The 13758-nt window shown below is 38.7% G+C and overlaps 1 protein-coding gene across 3 annotated transcripts in view; it reads left to right on the top strand.

Moving 5' to 3' along the window:
• The first annotated feature begins 1873 nt into the window (after positions 1-1873).
• Positions 1874-13758, top strand: part of MYOM2 (myomesin 2) — an 84256-nt gene continuing 72371 nt past the window's right edge. Inside the window, exon 1 of one of the 3 annotated variants that reach the window (XM_084284280.1) lies at positions 1874-1892. The gene's annotated coding sequence lies outside the window, so the exon portion shown is untranslated. Of the gene's footprint in view, positions 1893-7603; positions 7685-12873; positions 12954-13758 lie in introns of those variants that run through there. The other 2 variants (XM_084284278.1, XM_084284279.1) reach the window with 2 other exon arrangements.

Genomic DNA, 13758 nt, shown 5'->3' with positions numbered 1-13758 from the left:
CTAATTTGTGTCCCTTTCTCAGGGAGAAGGCAAGTATCTGTCACTCCCTGAGGTGTCCTAAGCAATCCCAGTGGTTGCTGCCATGTTATGATGTTGCTGTTGTTGTTGTCTTCTTGTAAATGCCCAGACATCTTGACGACTGCACTCAGCTTGAGATATTTTCCTCTCCTCCTCTGCTGTAGTATTTATGTCACTTGGGGAACGCTGCCAGTGGATTGGATCAGGTACAAGCATAACCAGGCAGGCCACTGAGGCAGGGAAGGAGAACAGCTGTCCTGAGCATTCAAAGCTTTACATTCTCTGCAGCTCTGGTGTGATCAGGGCCTCAAGATATTTATTAAGCTGGAAGAAGGCCCTTTTTGGTCTTGCAGATCACAGAATCTGCTTACCTATTATTTAGATACTTTACAGTAGAATCCAGAGTGGTACCTAATGCTGCCTTATTGCAATAGAAATTCAAGAACAAAATAGGTTTTATGCTGCCTGTGGAGAATAAAATATACTGCCATCTCTGTAATACTATTAAGCTATTTGTATATCTGAAGTCTACAATAATGCACAAATGATTTGATTCAGATATCAGTAAGGTAGGAGCCAACATATATATACATCTATCTGTAAAAGTTCTTTAGTCAGCAATGTAAATATTGCCTTGTAATAAAAATATAGTTGCAGAAGAATACTCAGCAAGCCTAGGACACAAAACAAGACATTGTTTAGATGACCTATGGAGAAAACTAAACATAATAAAATATGAATAACTTGTATAAATTGCATTTGAAAGTGAGGAGTGTTAGTGTGGGAAAACTGACTTACCTTTACTTGGGTAAAAACACTCTTTGAAGTCAAATAATTCTTTAACTTGAGGATGAAGGATGCTGGTGTCAACTACACTGGGTGACTGATTTATTGACAACTGAATGCTAGAGTGTGAGAAGAGTAAATTAACAACTAAATGGCATGGGCAAAGAATTCAGCAAAACCTCCCATCAGGAACACTTTTAGCTGTGTAATGACTGAGGAGTGGTAATAGTAATGGTGAGAGCTGGTAAGCCAAATGTATCTTAGTTTGAAGCACTAGCAGGACTGCAGCACTGCTCTTGAAGACCCAGAGATGAAACTGCAGGGTGGTTGGAGAAGGATCAATGAGACTCATTGGCACTTCTTCAAAGCAGGGGCTTCTTCCCTTGTTGTCACTAAAAATGCCAAATTCTCTCTTTAAAAATAATGTAAATTGGGAGCCTTACTTGGACCAACAATCTCAGAGTACTTATTGTTGTACCTATTTGTGTTGAACTCAATCCTTTCATTTATAACTTCCAGAACTCATATAACTTACAAATTCCTTCAGAGAATTCCAGCAGTAGCAAAGAACGGGAATTACAGGGTACAGCTGCTATCATTCCTAAATAAAATTGTTCCCAGGCTGCATTTCCAATAGTTCTTGCCTGTTTACAGTGAAATCCTGTTCAGATTTCCACTGTATCATTCCTTTAAGCAGCTGTGCATGTGAGCAATTTAGTCCTGGAACCAAATAACATCATGTTTTCTAATGAGAATTACCTGCTGCCAGGCATATACTGAAGGCTTACAGCTCTAGAAGGCATTTACATGCATATGTAAGTCAGATAGTGTATCATGTGTGGCAGAGGCCACACACTGCATAGCTACATGCTTTCGGTGACACTAACTGATGGACATGTCACACAAAGTTCAGTAACTCTAAATAGCAGGATATGCCTGAACGCGATACCATTAGATGTGTTCACACGTGCTCTCACATTGGACTCGTCATGCAGGTGACCTGCCGTGTGATCTGTTACGTACTTGGTTCCTTCTCCCATTTTCCCTGTGAAGCAGGAGCAGATAATTTCCATGTTATCTGCGTGAAGGTATGTGGAATGGGAAGATGTTTTTTCTCAGTAAGGTGATGTGACCTTGTCAAATGGGATGAGGAGGAAAAGAGGAGGGCCAAGCAGAGACAAAAAACCTGTCTGACTAACAATGACAAAGTCATTGACCAGTAACAAACCTGGTTTGTGGCACTCCTTAGAGAAGGGTAGTGGGGTGGAGAACATTTATTCCAGCAACACGATCTGATGGAGGAGCTCCTAAAATCAGGATGATGAGAAAAGGTGGTCAATAAACAAACATAGAGACACAGACCTGACAAACAGTGATGGAGACTGTGAGAAGAAACAAAACTTGCCAGTCACACTGACTAATGGGCTGTCCCAGAAAGGCTAACCTGGATTTGCAACTGATAAGATTGTAAACTGGGGAAATACGGGGAATTGTGGGGGGATCCTGAGTGCTGGATGGGAGGGTAGGATCTGGTAGAACTGTGCAAACTGATGAAGGAGTGTTTAGGGGGAAGGGAATGGGGGGGCAACAAAAGAGGAAAGAGACAGATACAGGTGTTAAAGGGGCCTGTTGTGTATAAGCACGCTTGTCTGACTGTGCCCTGTGCCTTATCATGGCTGTCTGTCCTATTTTCTTTATACCCCTTTTAAAATGTCTCTCTGTGCAACCTCACTCTCCATCCTGTGTGTGTGAGTGACCCCCAGCTACTGGGGGGACCAGTGTGAGTGAATTTGGTGCCAGCTGCTGGAGCCAGCAAGGCCCCAGAGCCAGTGACTGGAACCAGTGGGGGTATTTAACCTCCACCCACTAGGCTACAAATGGTGTGTGTCCCCAAACCAGCTACTGGGGGAAACAACTGGGTGCCTGGGGGCAGGGCTGTGGGTGACAGCCTGTGTGCCTGGTGCCAAGTATCTTTATCTTCCCCAAAATGAGTGTGTGTGGGATGTGCATGTGTCATTTGCTGGCAAACTCTAGGATGGACTCAACAGGCCCTGGGTCCAGGCAGGTGTATCAGGTGGGTGGAGGACACTCGTATTAGTTGATAAAGGTTGGGGTTGCTACAGCAGATACCTGGAGAACATTTCACTAGGTGTTGTGTGATACTAGAATAAAGGTACCAGGGTAAGACATAATCACTATCTTATCTCTGTACCTGGTTGAAAAATAGGTTGTAATGGTAAATGGAGAAAGAGCTGCTTACATACTGCTAGTGGGGTCTCCCACGGTTAGTTAGCTTGTCTACCTAACCGCAGTCAGCAAATTGTAGTCAGTGCTGCTGTTTTCATTAAGCTTTATCATAAACTTTCCAAAAGATGTGAATAAATAAATAAATAAATTGGAATTTCTGAAGTAACTTCAAGTCACTGGCAAGAGACTAACTTGCTCAGCTTACCCTAAAATTTTGCAAAACGTATTTAGGTAAGCAATCCGACTGTGTGAAACCCTGATTTTGGTTAAAATATTCCTGTCAGCCCGTTACCAGCTTTCAAGTATTTCATGCTGTCCAAAGCAGTGGAAAATATATTTTTGTTGCCAATTCCAGTAACTCACAAAATAAGAAGTTGAAACATTTTGCTGCATGAGGCAACCCTATATTTTCAGTTTGTGTTTGACCTAACCCTCTGTCAACTCTTTATAGAGGCATTAAATCAAGAAGGATATGATTCAGAGCTTTCCTGAGTCAGTAAAACCTTACCGCTGACTCTGATGTGCTCCAGAGTAGGTCCTTGGACAGCAGAGTGACACATTACAGCTTAAATATCTTTCAAAAGGTTGACTCACTGCAACTCATGGGCATGCTTGCCTTAAGTATAAATAAGGATACTTGTCGAGAGGCTCACTTTATCTTATTTTGCAGGGAGAAAATAATGCAACATTTTGTATATTCAGGTATTTTAGCATTTGTTTGAGGGATCATACTGGCAGTGTCTGATGTTCTGCATGCGGTCAGCCTAGCTCTGTAGAATTGCCTATAGAAAATCCTCATCTGGCTGCTTAAAACTGCCTCTAGCAAGTGCTTTTTGCAGTTGTTGCTGTCCTCTCTCCTAGGAGCTGCACAGCCTTCCCTTGGTTGCAAGTGTCCCCTCCTTCTTCTCCTAACATCCTCACTCTCCCATGGACTCATCTTGACACAGCCTGTCCTCGTTTCTGGGAGGGTTAGTTTGAGCTTTCAGCAGCGTGCAGCTGCATGTAGCCAGCCTTAAAATACTTGTGAGTTGGGCACTCATCAAAAAACAAAAAGGCTCTACTAAAGGAAAAGGAATTGCATCAAGAAAAATGAAAAGAAGCAGAAGGAAGGAGGTAGAGAAAGAATTATGCAAGCTTCTTAGGAGCTGGGATGGGGTTGTCCTCTGCCCACCTGTGAGAGGCAGTCAGGTGTGTTTTCCCCTGGGTATCTGTGCTCAGCTGTAGGAACACATTTACAGGGCTGTCAGCAGTCATGTGCAGCTGTTACTGCTCTCTTGTTAGCTAACCTTGATAAACAAGAGCATCGACCCCCAACATTTTGTGAATTAAATCATTTAGATTCACAAGACAATTTTAGGATACTGCATATATTCTGCCCTTTTGAATAGTGAACATTATATTTGCCATATACTTGGACCTCATACTGGATAATTTTGAGCTTCTGACTGAAGGTGGTAACTGAGGAAAGAGCCTGATTTCTTTTTTATATGGCTGGATTTTTATCTGTTGTTTTGTCTTTCATTCATAATGCCAAGGGAGATGCTAAGACCTGGGTAACTGTGAAGAAAAATCCAAGAAACGATTGCTAATGTACAAGATCTATTCTTATGACGTGGCTTTAAAAACCTCACCACAGGGCTTTGTAAATAATTAGGACTGCTGCTGAAATGAGGAATTTCATTTCTAGTTTCCAAGCTCTTAGTTCATATGAAACTATAAATATACTAAAAGCATTTGAAGAAATCAAGAGCTAAAATATTAACAAAGCCAGACTTCAGAAGCTGCCTTACAAAGATGAATAACATTTTCTTGGAAATGGAGAAAGGCAAAAGCACAAGGCCACCATTAAGGCACCCTTGAAGGCAACAAACATACATTTTTTAATACCATTACATTTCATTTCAATGCTGTTTTGATGTTTCCCCTAGTAGCTACAAAGCTAATGCTGCTTTTTTTTTTTTTTTTTTTTTTTTCCCTAAACTCCATTTCAGGTCTTGGACTCCCCCTTAATGGGAATAGCTAAACCATTACTTAAGCTTGTATACATTTAAACATCCCACATCAAGGGATTGGTATAAGGTTGAGGGGTAATTCCAAAAGACCACATTCACTAAAAGATTTTAGCACATGCTCAGTTTTAAGTGCTTGAATAATCCTTTTGATACCCTGCTTAATCTTGGCTTTAAAAAAGTACCTCTTGGGAAAGAATTTCTGTTTGGGAAGTGCGGGGATCAGGGAAAATGCCTTCAGCATCAGGGAGGAAGCCTGTGTGAGGACGTAATGTAAATTGTTTTATGATTAAAATACTGAATAATTTTTGAATGGTAGGTGTTTTGCCACCTAAATTTCATTTCCACTAAATAATACAATATTGCATTTTCCCCTTCCCCTTCCTGTTTTGTGAATGTCTATAATGAAAAGGATAATTCATTTTTCTGACTTACCTGGAGACAACCTGGGGCCAGCACCCCTGCATGACTGGGTCCTGCCCCTGGCCTGTTCCCCACAGCCCTTAGGTTGCACTTTCTCATTTTTGACATCCAACCACACCCTGAGGAAACAACTTAAAATAGAAGAGAGCTCAAGTGCAAAGGCAGACAGAGCAGGCTGTACATTCCTCTGTTTCTGTATAGATAATAAATATAGAACAAGAAATTAAAACAGGGAGTGTAATGAGAACTTTAAAGTTTTCCTGCAAACCAACCTCTTCCTTCCCAAAGGAAAATGGGAGAGAGGGAGCTGTGTAAGTGAAGTAGGTTTGCTCTGGTTTATTACACACTAATCACTTTGACAGCTGCTTCTGAAGTAACATCTATGCTCAGTGCATATGCACTCATTCCACTGCGTCTGTCTCTGCAGTTCTAATTCTGTCAGACTGAGTTATAATTTAAGATCGATGGGAGGAAGGCAAAAGTCTGTGTCAAGCAAATGGTAGTCTCTGATGATAAGAAAGTAGGAAAAATCCTTAACCAGACCTATTTAAGCACCTCGGATGAATATTGTAGATGTGATTAGAATCAGCTGGTTAAAGGTTTTTCCACATCCTTTTCTGCTTCCCTGACATGTATGCATTAGAAAAAAAGTGTGACCTAGAAGTGCACTGTTCATGTACTAAAGTTTCTTATAGCAAGCACTGAAAGATCTTAATTGCCACTTAGTGACTTTGGTCTTGATCCCCTTCTTGTATATGTGAATTGAAAATGGATCTTGTTGTTTTCAATATTTTGGACATTAATTAATTGCTTACTTATTAGATGTTGCTGACTTACTATTTATGTCATTATGAGCCCAGTCATGAGGTGTGATTACATGTGCCATATATTCCCAGACATGTTATCCTTATTTCCATACATAATAAGAGGATGTGATTGTTTCTTTATGTTTGTCACAAAGACTTGTCAGAGTTCCCTTCCCTTCCCTTCCCTTCCCTTCCCTTCCCTTCCCTTCCCTTCCCTTCCCTTCCCTTCCCTTCCCTTCCCTTCCCTTCCCTTCCCTTCCCTTCCCTTCCCTTCCCTTCCCTTCCCTTCCCTTCCCTTCCCTTCCCTTCCCTTCCCTTCCCTTCCCTTCCCTTCCCTTCCCTTCCCTTCCCTTCCCTTCCCTTCCCTTCCCTTCCCTCATTCTATATGCAGTCATGTCACCAGACAAAACCCTACAGGGTTGCTCACCACCTGAGCAGGGCACCACCACTGAGCCCATGCTCACCAGCTCTGCAGAGCAATGCTGCTCCTCTACCTCTTCTGGATGTGTCTGAGCACCACCATGGTGCTGTGTGATGATAGCATCCATGCTTCTGCCTTGAAGCTGCCAGATGTAAATCTACGAACCCTACAGGCATTGAACCTCCATTTTAGTTGGTAGTAATCAGGGACCATCAATCTCTCAGAATTGTGAGCTTTGGGTATGTTTTTTTTCTCTGCTTGTATATGCCTCTGATTATTAATTTCTCCTATTTTACCCACAAGAAGCAGAGAAAACTCTTGGGTTGACTGGTGACATTATGGAGATGGAAACAGTGAGTAGCAATTGGGCTTTCTTTAAGCCCATGTTAATAGGCTTTTTATATATTTGCTATGTTTTAACATATTGCAGCCCTGTTCTTCAAAATCCAGGGAGTTCTTAAGGAGGCAACAGGGAGGCTCATTTTACAGCCTGAGGCACCAAGGGAATCTCATATCTCTAATACGATTCTGGAGTTTATGGCTCCTCACAGGTCTTCTAAGTTACTAATTATTTTAAAAATTCAACCATTTCTAAACAAAATGTTTAAACTGTTTCCTCACATTAAACAGATTTCCATGTGCTTGGTGTTGCTGGGAAAAGAAACCCCACTTTTAATGAAACTGCTTTATTTAGAAGTAAGGTCTATCTTTTATAAAAATACAGCTCAAAACTGCATATGGGATAGGGCTTTTCTTCCACTCTTATATCATACCCTTATTGCCTATTAGGCTGACTTCAGTTTTGGGAGAATCACTTGGTTAGTGCTAAATATAGCATTGCATCTGCCCTTAAATGGGAGTGAAGGGGCAGTAGCCTTCAGACAGGGGAATTATTTTTATTTTCCTCAGCCAGAGTTTGCTAAGCCGGGAAAGGCTGGTCTTCCTCTCTGCTTTGCAATATTTCTATATCCTTGGTAAGTCCCTTCTTCATCTAGCTTGTTCAGAACAAGTGGGGATTATGGGGAAAGTGTTGGGTGCTTTTCTGTGCAAAATGAATTATTATTCCCCTTCCTTGGGGAGAATCAGCATTAAGAGGGATACAGATTAATTGATGAAAAGACAAACAAAAAGGAAAGTGTTTTATTTTGTGCATGGTCAGTTTGATTTTATTGCATATTACATTTCCTCTTTTTTTCTTTTCTTTTTTTTTTTTTCTTTTTTCTGCTTTTACAGAACTACGTTATACCAATCTCCAGTTCTATTGGCCAATGTGCTTTCACAGTTGCATGTATATTGACAGTGCCACTTTTTTTTTTTTTTTTTTTTTTTTTTTTTTGTGGGTTTATGCTGTATGAAGAGATAAAGCATGATATTTGTGAAGTCTGTGCACAAATAATTAAGCATAGAATACATTTTATAGTAGCTGGCAAAACTATTTGGTGTGCTGAAGAACAGAATGTAGCTGGGACAGAAAGTTCTTTTTGTCTATCCTACTTTTCAATACATCTTCAGAAGACACTTTTCTGGTGTCTGTATTGCTTTAGGCTACGTGATGTGTTCTGTGCCACATGAAGATTCCAGCTAAATACCACTGATAGAGTCCTGTTCATGCTCTTGAATCTTTGCCTGTGGGTTGATAATACCTGCAAGCCAATGAAAATATCATAATGAGAGATAATAAAGCTTGGGATGATGGGAAGTGACTGACTTTCACCATCTCACTGTCTCATACTCCTTGCTGTCCATGTAGTACACTAGCCAAGTGAAGGGAAATCTTAAAACTTTATTGGAACTTGTTGCAACTCTTGTATTTGGAGTGTTAGGATGGCAAAATGTCAGGTCAAATTCAGCCTCATTTAATTCCCAGTGAAATAATATTACGAATTGATAAGAAAGTACCTACATAAGTGGGTTAAATGGATGGTTCTCTTTAAATGGTCGTTCTCTCTAGGTTATATGTTGATTAGATGATGAGGATGGGATCTCAACTCCCTTCCATTGTGAGAGTTGTGGAAAAGCCAAAATTATGTATTTTTTTTAGACTAACAAGCATGCAAGAACTGGTACTCCTCTGCACCGCAGTGACTTCACTGGAGGGAAGGGTACGCAGGGGGACAGAGCCTTGTCTCTGCCTCCTATCTACATGCTGCAGAGAATAGCTGGGGGTTAACTCCATCAGTGGTTACAGTTGTGACCATCAGCATGCACCATATATGCCAAATCATTTCCACACTAACTTAGAAGGTGAAACAAACCATTCAGAGACTATTACAAGGTCAAGGTTCACGTTCTAAGTAATCGTATATGTGCTATATATACCTGTAATATACCTCTATGTCTTTGCAAGCAGGTTTATTTTGTGAGTTGTTAAATGTTTGCTTATTCAAAACATATTAATTTATTAACAAAAAATAGATGTGATGTGAAAGTGTTGCTTTGTTGGACATTCAGTTGTCTAGAAATCAGTGAGAGAATTCTTTTTTTAGGTTTAATGAGGCAAGTAATGTGTAGTTCTGGAGATGACTTGAACCTGTTGCTGTTGTCCACAAGATTTTTGTTTAAAACCAGTTTTTAGGCTAACACTATTCCCAGACAAAGGAGGTGTGATCAGTAAAATATGATGCAATGATGTAGATAAAGATAAGACAAGGAAAGAAAAGACAAGGAGTCTCAGAACTTGATGACTAATGTCTGGAATTCCATATGGTTTAAGCATTGGAAATTCCATATGCTTTTTTAATTTCAAAAGCATTTGTATTCTGTCGTCAAAAAAAAGAAAAAAAGAAAAAAACAAAAAACCCCTGAATTTTTATTATGGAGAAAAAAAATAACTTCAATGTGAAAGACAAGTGTTTGGAAATGACAGTAGATATTTTTCTTTTTATTTCATTCTTTTTCATACACAGTGCTTAATTTCCTGTATAAGATCTAGAAACACACATACAGAGATAAAAGACTGAACAGAAATATTAGCATTTTAGAAGTTTATTACTGAAATGAGGAAGATGTTACCAGACTCTTTACATACTATTCTGTTTTAGACTGCAGTGTCTAGGAGCCACATAATGATTCATGCAGGCTTTACAAGATTTCCACCAAAGTGAATTTCCTGGGGGAAAATGTTCTTATGTATCTGTTGTAATTCCTACAGGATTGATATAACCATCTGGAAAGGACCATATGTTTTCTGAGGTAGAGTGATAATTCTTTAAAAAAGGTCATTAGAAGCAACTGATGACTGGGAGGTGTTTTTTATTTTATTTTTATTTTTTAATCTTCCGTTGTGACATATAGGTAGTATGGAATTAAATATATTTTATCACATAAATATCATGGACTTTAATGTATGATGGGCATATAAGTTGAAAAAACAGAGCTTCCAAAAAAACTTTGAGTGATGTGGAGAACAGCAAGCAGAACCACAGGCAGGTAGAAGGACCAGCTCCTATGTCATGGGGAAAATCAGGACAAACTCTTGATTCAGTGCAAAAGTTCAAAGACATTTAAGAAAGATGAGATGCAGAGGAAGCTCAAGAATGAGGATATGCATTTAGGAGCAGGATGTACTGATCTTTCAGCCAGAATGAGGAAGATAGGCTACGTGAGGGCAGAACCTGAGAAACATTTTTGGCACTTGCAGATGGACAAGGACAGAGATCAGCAAAGAAAGTGCAAGTTGCATGGTATAACGTTGGCAGGTCAGGCAGAGAAAGTACATGCTGTATAGTGCATCCCTCATGACAGGAGCCTCCTGAGTGTACGAATGCAAGTTTTCTATCTATGGTGAACACAACCATGTTCTCTTTCCCATGGCATTTGTCAATCCCATCCATCAATTTACTTGGTGGTGTGCCTGCTCTCTGAGGCTAGGTGAATGATCATGCTAGAATTTACTGCCTGTCCTTTAAATCTTAAATTAACTCACTTATCAAACTAACAATGTCTCTATATCAGACCCTTGGCTTCCAGCTCAAGAATGTGGCCCCCTGTCACATGGTCCTAGATTATTGCTTTCTATTCAGGTTAGTATTACTATGTCTTGAAACTATGCATATCCTGGCCTGGGAACTCTGCCCTCTACTCGTAAGTTTTACACTTTTATTCATGCACATAAATTGTCATATACATGCTACTAAACGTGAAGAAACATATATTTGTGTAAACTAGTCTAATTCACTAAAAATTCACTAAATTTAGTGAATTTCTTTAGTGAATTTTTTAGTGAATTTCTAATTCACTAAAATTGTGTTTTATATCATTAATCTTTAAGGGCATTTTAGTTGGCCTAATATTTTTGTTTGCATTTAATAGTCCTCTGAGTGGTTTATACAGCACACAGATTAGTGCAGTTTAGGTCCTGCTGATGTCAGGATCACCATTTACAATCACAGAAATATATAGGAATTAAAAATAAAAATGTTGGAGTACAACTGTGCTATGTTCCACCAAAAGACTGAAGGTGAGAAACTAAACTTGTGAGGAACATCCTAAAAAATCCTTGGCCTGTAACTCTAGATCTTTTTTATTGAAATAAAAATCCAGGGAAGTTAATAGGATCTGCATGGATAGATTCAAAGGTGTTTTTTTTTTTTTTTTTTTTTTTTGTGACACACAGACCATATATTTCAGTTCACTCTTGCAGTCACATACTAGTAGAACTTGGTGACCAAAACTTGATATTTGCTTTTTAATTCATTAGAATTATTCAAACAATTAAATTGTCTTTCTTCTGATTATGATCTTTTCTGTAATGTTTTTATGGAATTTTTAATTTCTCAATGGGAAATTGATTTTTTTCTTTTCCCCTGATGCCTCTATAGAGCATTGCCTCCATCTTGCTATTGGGTCAGTTCCACCAATTGACATGCCAGCATAAGTATGTCTCCAGCCACTGCCAGTAATAAAATCTTGATTTACCTAAGTCAGTAACTTAGGTGGGGCTAAGCTGTCATCTGCATATCCTGTTACCTAACTCTGTTACTGACAAGTTGAATAAATATTGTGATATGTTTCAAACATCTCACATAAATGTATATTAACAGAAAACTGGAAAACCAGTCAACATCTTGTTCCTAGGAAGACAATAGACACTTCTCTTATCCCAAACTCAAGATACCCTATGGTATTCGTAGACTCTGCTAAAGCTGTTTTTACAGTGGGTCTGTGATTTTTCTTTTCCAATACTCATTGTTGCAGCTCTGTTAAGTATTAAATACATACTCTGCAAGCATCATTGTAATTAACTGTTGATTATTACATTTGGAACTGTTGCCAGGCAGCTCCCCTCTGTGTTAACAGAAGGCAAAATGAGTCTGGCTGCTAACAAGCTCAGTTAATTGCTTGCATGGAGGCTGGGAGCAAAGGGCTATGCCTGTTTCTATTCTATAGCTGTTTGGGTAAATGCGAGGAACATCTGAACCCAAATTTTAAGAAACCGTGGGTGCTGATTAATAGAAGAAGATACACTAGTTAAAATGTAAGTTTTACATTCAGTGGAAGAGGCTGAACTGTAAATGGCTAAGATATTTTATCAGAAATGAAAATAACCCAGACTGTGATCCATCCAGACACAGGCATTACTCTGCAACCTTTATACATCAGATCTTAGGGGCAGTTATATACACGGCAACGCATAAATTGCATCTTGATAAATTCATAGAATTGTTTAACTGGGCCACACGTAAACATGAGTAGCTCTTAACAGCTGAGTCAGCTGAATCCATGGGTTTGCCATTTGCACCTTCATTTAAGTGAAAGGGCTTATTAAAAATAGAACAGAAGGAACATTATACCATTAACTGTCTGGTTAACATACAAACTTAGGGGAAAGTCAAAAGTAATGTACACAATAGTCACACAGTTAGACTGCAGGAAGAAAATAAGTATTAGATCTCTGCAGGCATCATGTCATGTATAGATACCAAAATTAGGAGAAGTCAGAGCTGTGTCTGTGTAACCGTTTACGTAGCCAAGAAAATGTGTTGCTCATATAAGGAGTTAAATAGGATCATGTCAGCTCAGCATTGCACACCTCTGCAAGGTATTGAACCATGATATACTAATTTGGATGATGTTAACTTTCTTATTTCTCTAGAAATGTGGTAATATATTTCTTTAATGCCTTTTTCTAATGTTGTCAACCTGCTTTATTTTTGCCTTGCATTGCCTGGTAATTTGCCTAAAGTTCTCATTCCTGCACTCGTGACTTGAAGCTCTCATATCTCTTTAAAAAGGATTGAAAAGGTAACTAACTATAGGCTGTGAAGAAGGTGCAGCTGTCAGGTGGTAAATTATAAAACCTCACCTCCAAATCTTATGGCTTTTTTTTTTTTTTTTTTTTTTTTTCCCTAAGATGTTTCTGCAATTAACTATACCTCCTAAATATACCTGAATATACCTGCAGAGAGATTTTTCTTGGAAAAGTAAGACTAGCTGGTGTGAGAATGTCATGACATGGGGGCATGAGACTCAGGTAGAATATTCAGCTATAACACCTGAAACAAACTATCAGACACAGCTGGAATTTATAATTGTATATGCTGGAAATAGGGTATTTGCAGATAATTTACCATATTTTAACTTTCAATTTCTTAGACTTAAAAGCGTGTTTGTTTGCTTTTAATTAATTAGGGCGTGATTTTGAAGGGTTCAGGCAAAATTGCCAAATAAACACATAAAAAGGAGGGATTTACTAAACTTATAATCACAGTTTTTCAATGAATCATCTTATGTGCTTCTTCCTAAAAGCATGATACAATATATAAGAAATCTAGCATTCATTTTTCAAGAATAAATTGCTGCAACAAAATGTGCAAAATGATTACTCCTGCATGTACAGTCTGGCTAGTAGTACAATTAGGAGAAATATTTAAAAGTCACATTAATTTTAAATGCAAAATTATTGATGATATCCATGATTTCTAACAATTTTATATTTGCTTTCATATTCTTAGATGGAGATTTTGCAAATGATTTTTCAAAACCTGAGATAATTTCTGTTACCTGACAGAAAATATCACTGCTTTCAGCATAAGTAATAAACATTTAA

The sequence above is a fragment of the Netta rufina genome, assembly GCF_964035555.1.
Source record: "Netta rufina genome assembly, chromosome: 3".
NCBI lineage: Eukaryota > Metazoa > Chordata > Aves > Anseriformes > Anatidae > Netta > Netta rufina.
The sequence above is the reverse complement of the archived record's forward strand: the minus strand, read 5'-3'. Positions and strand labels throughout refer to the sequence as shown.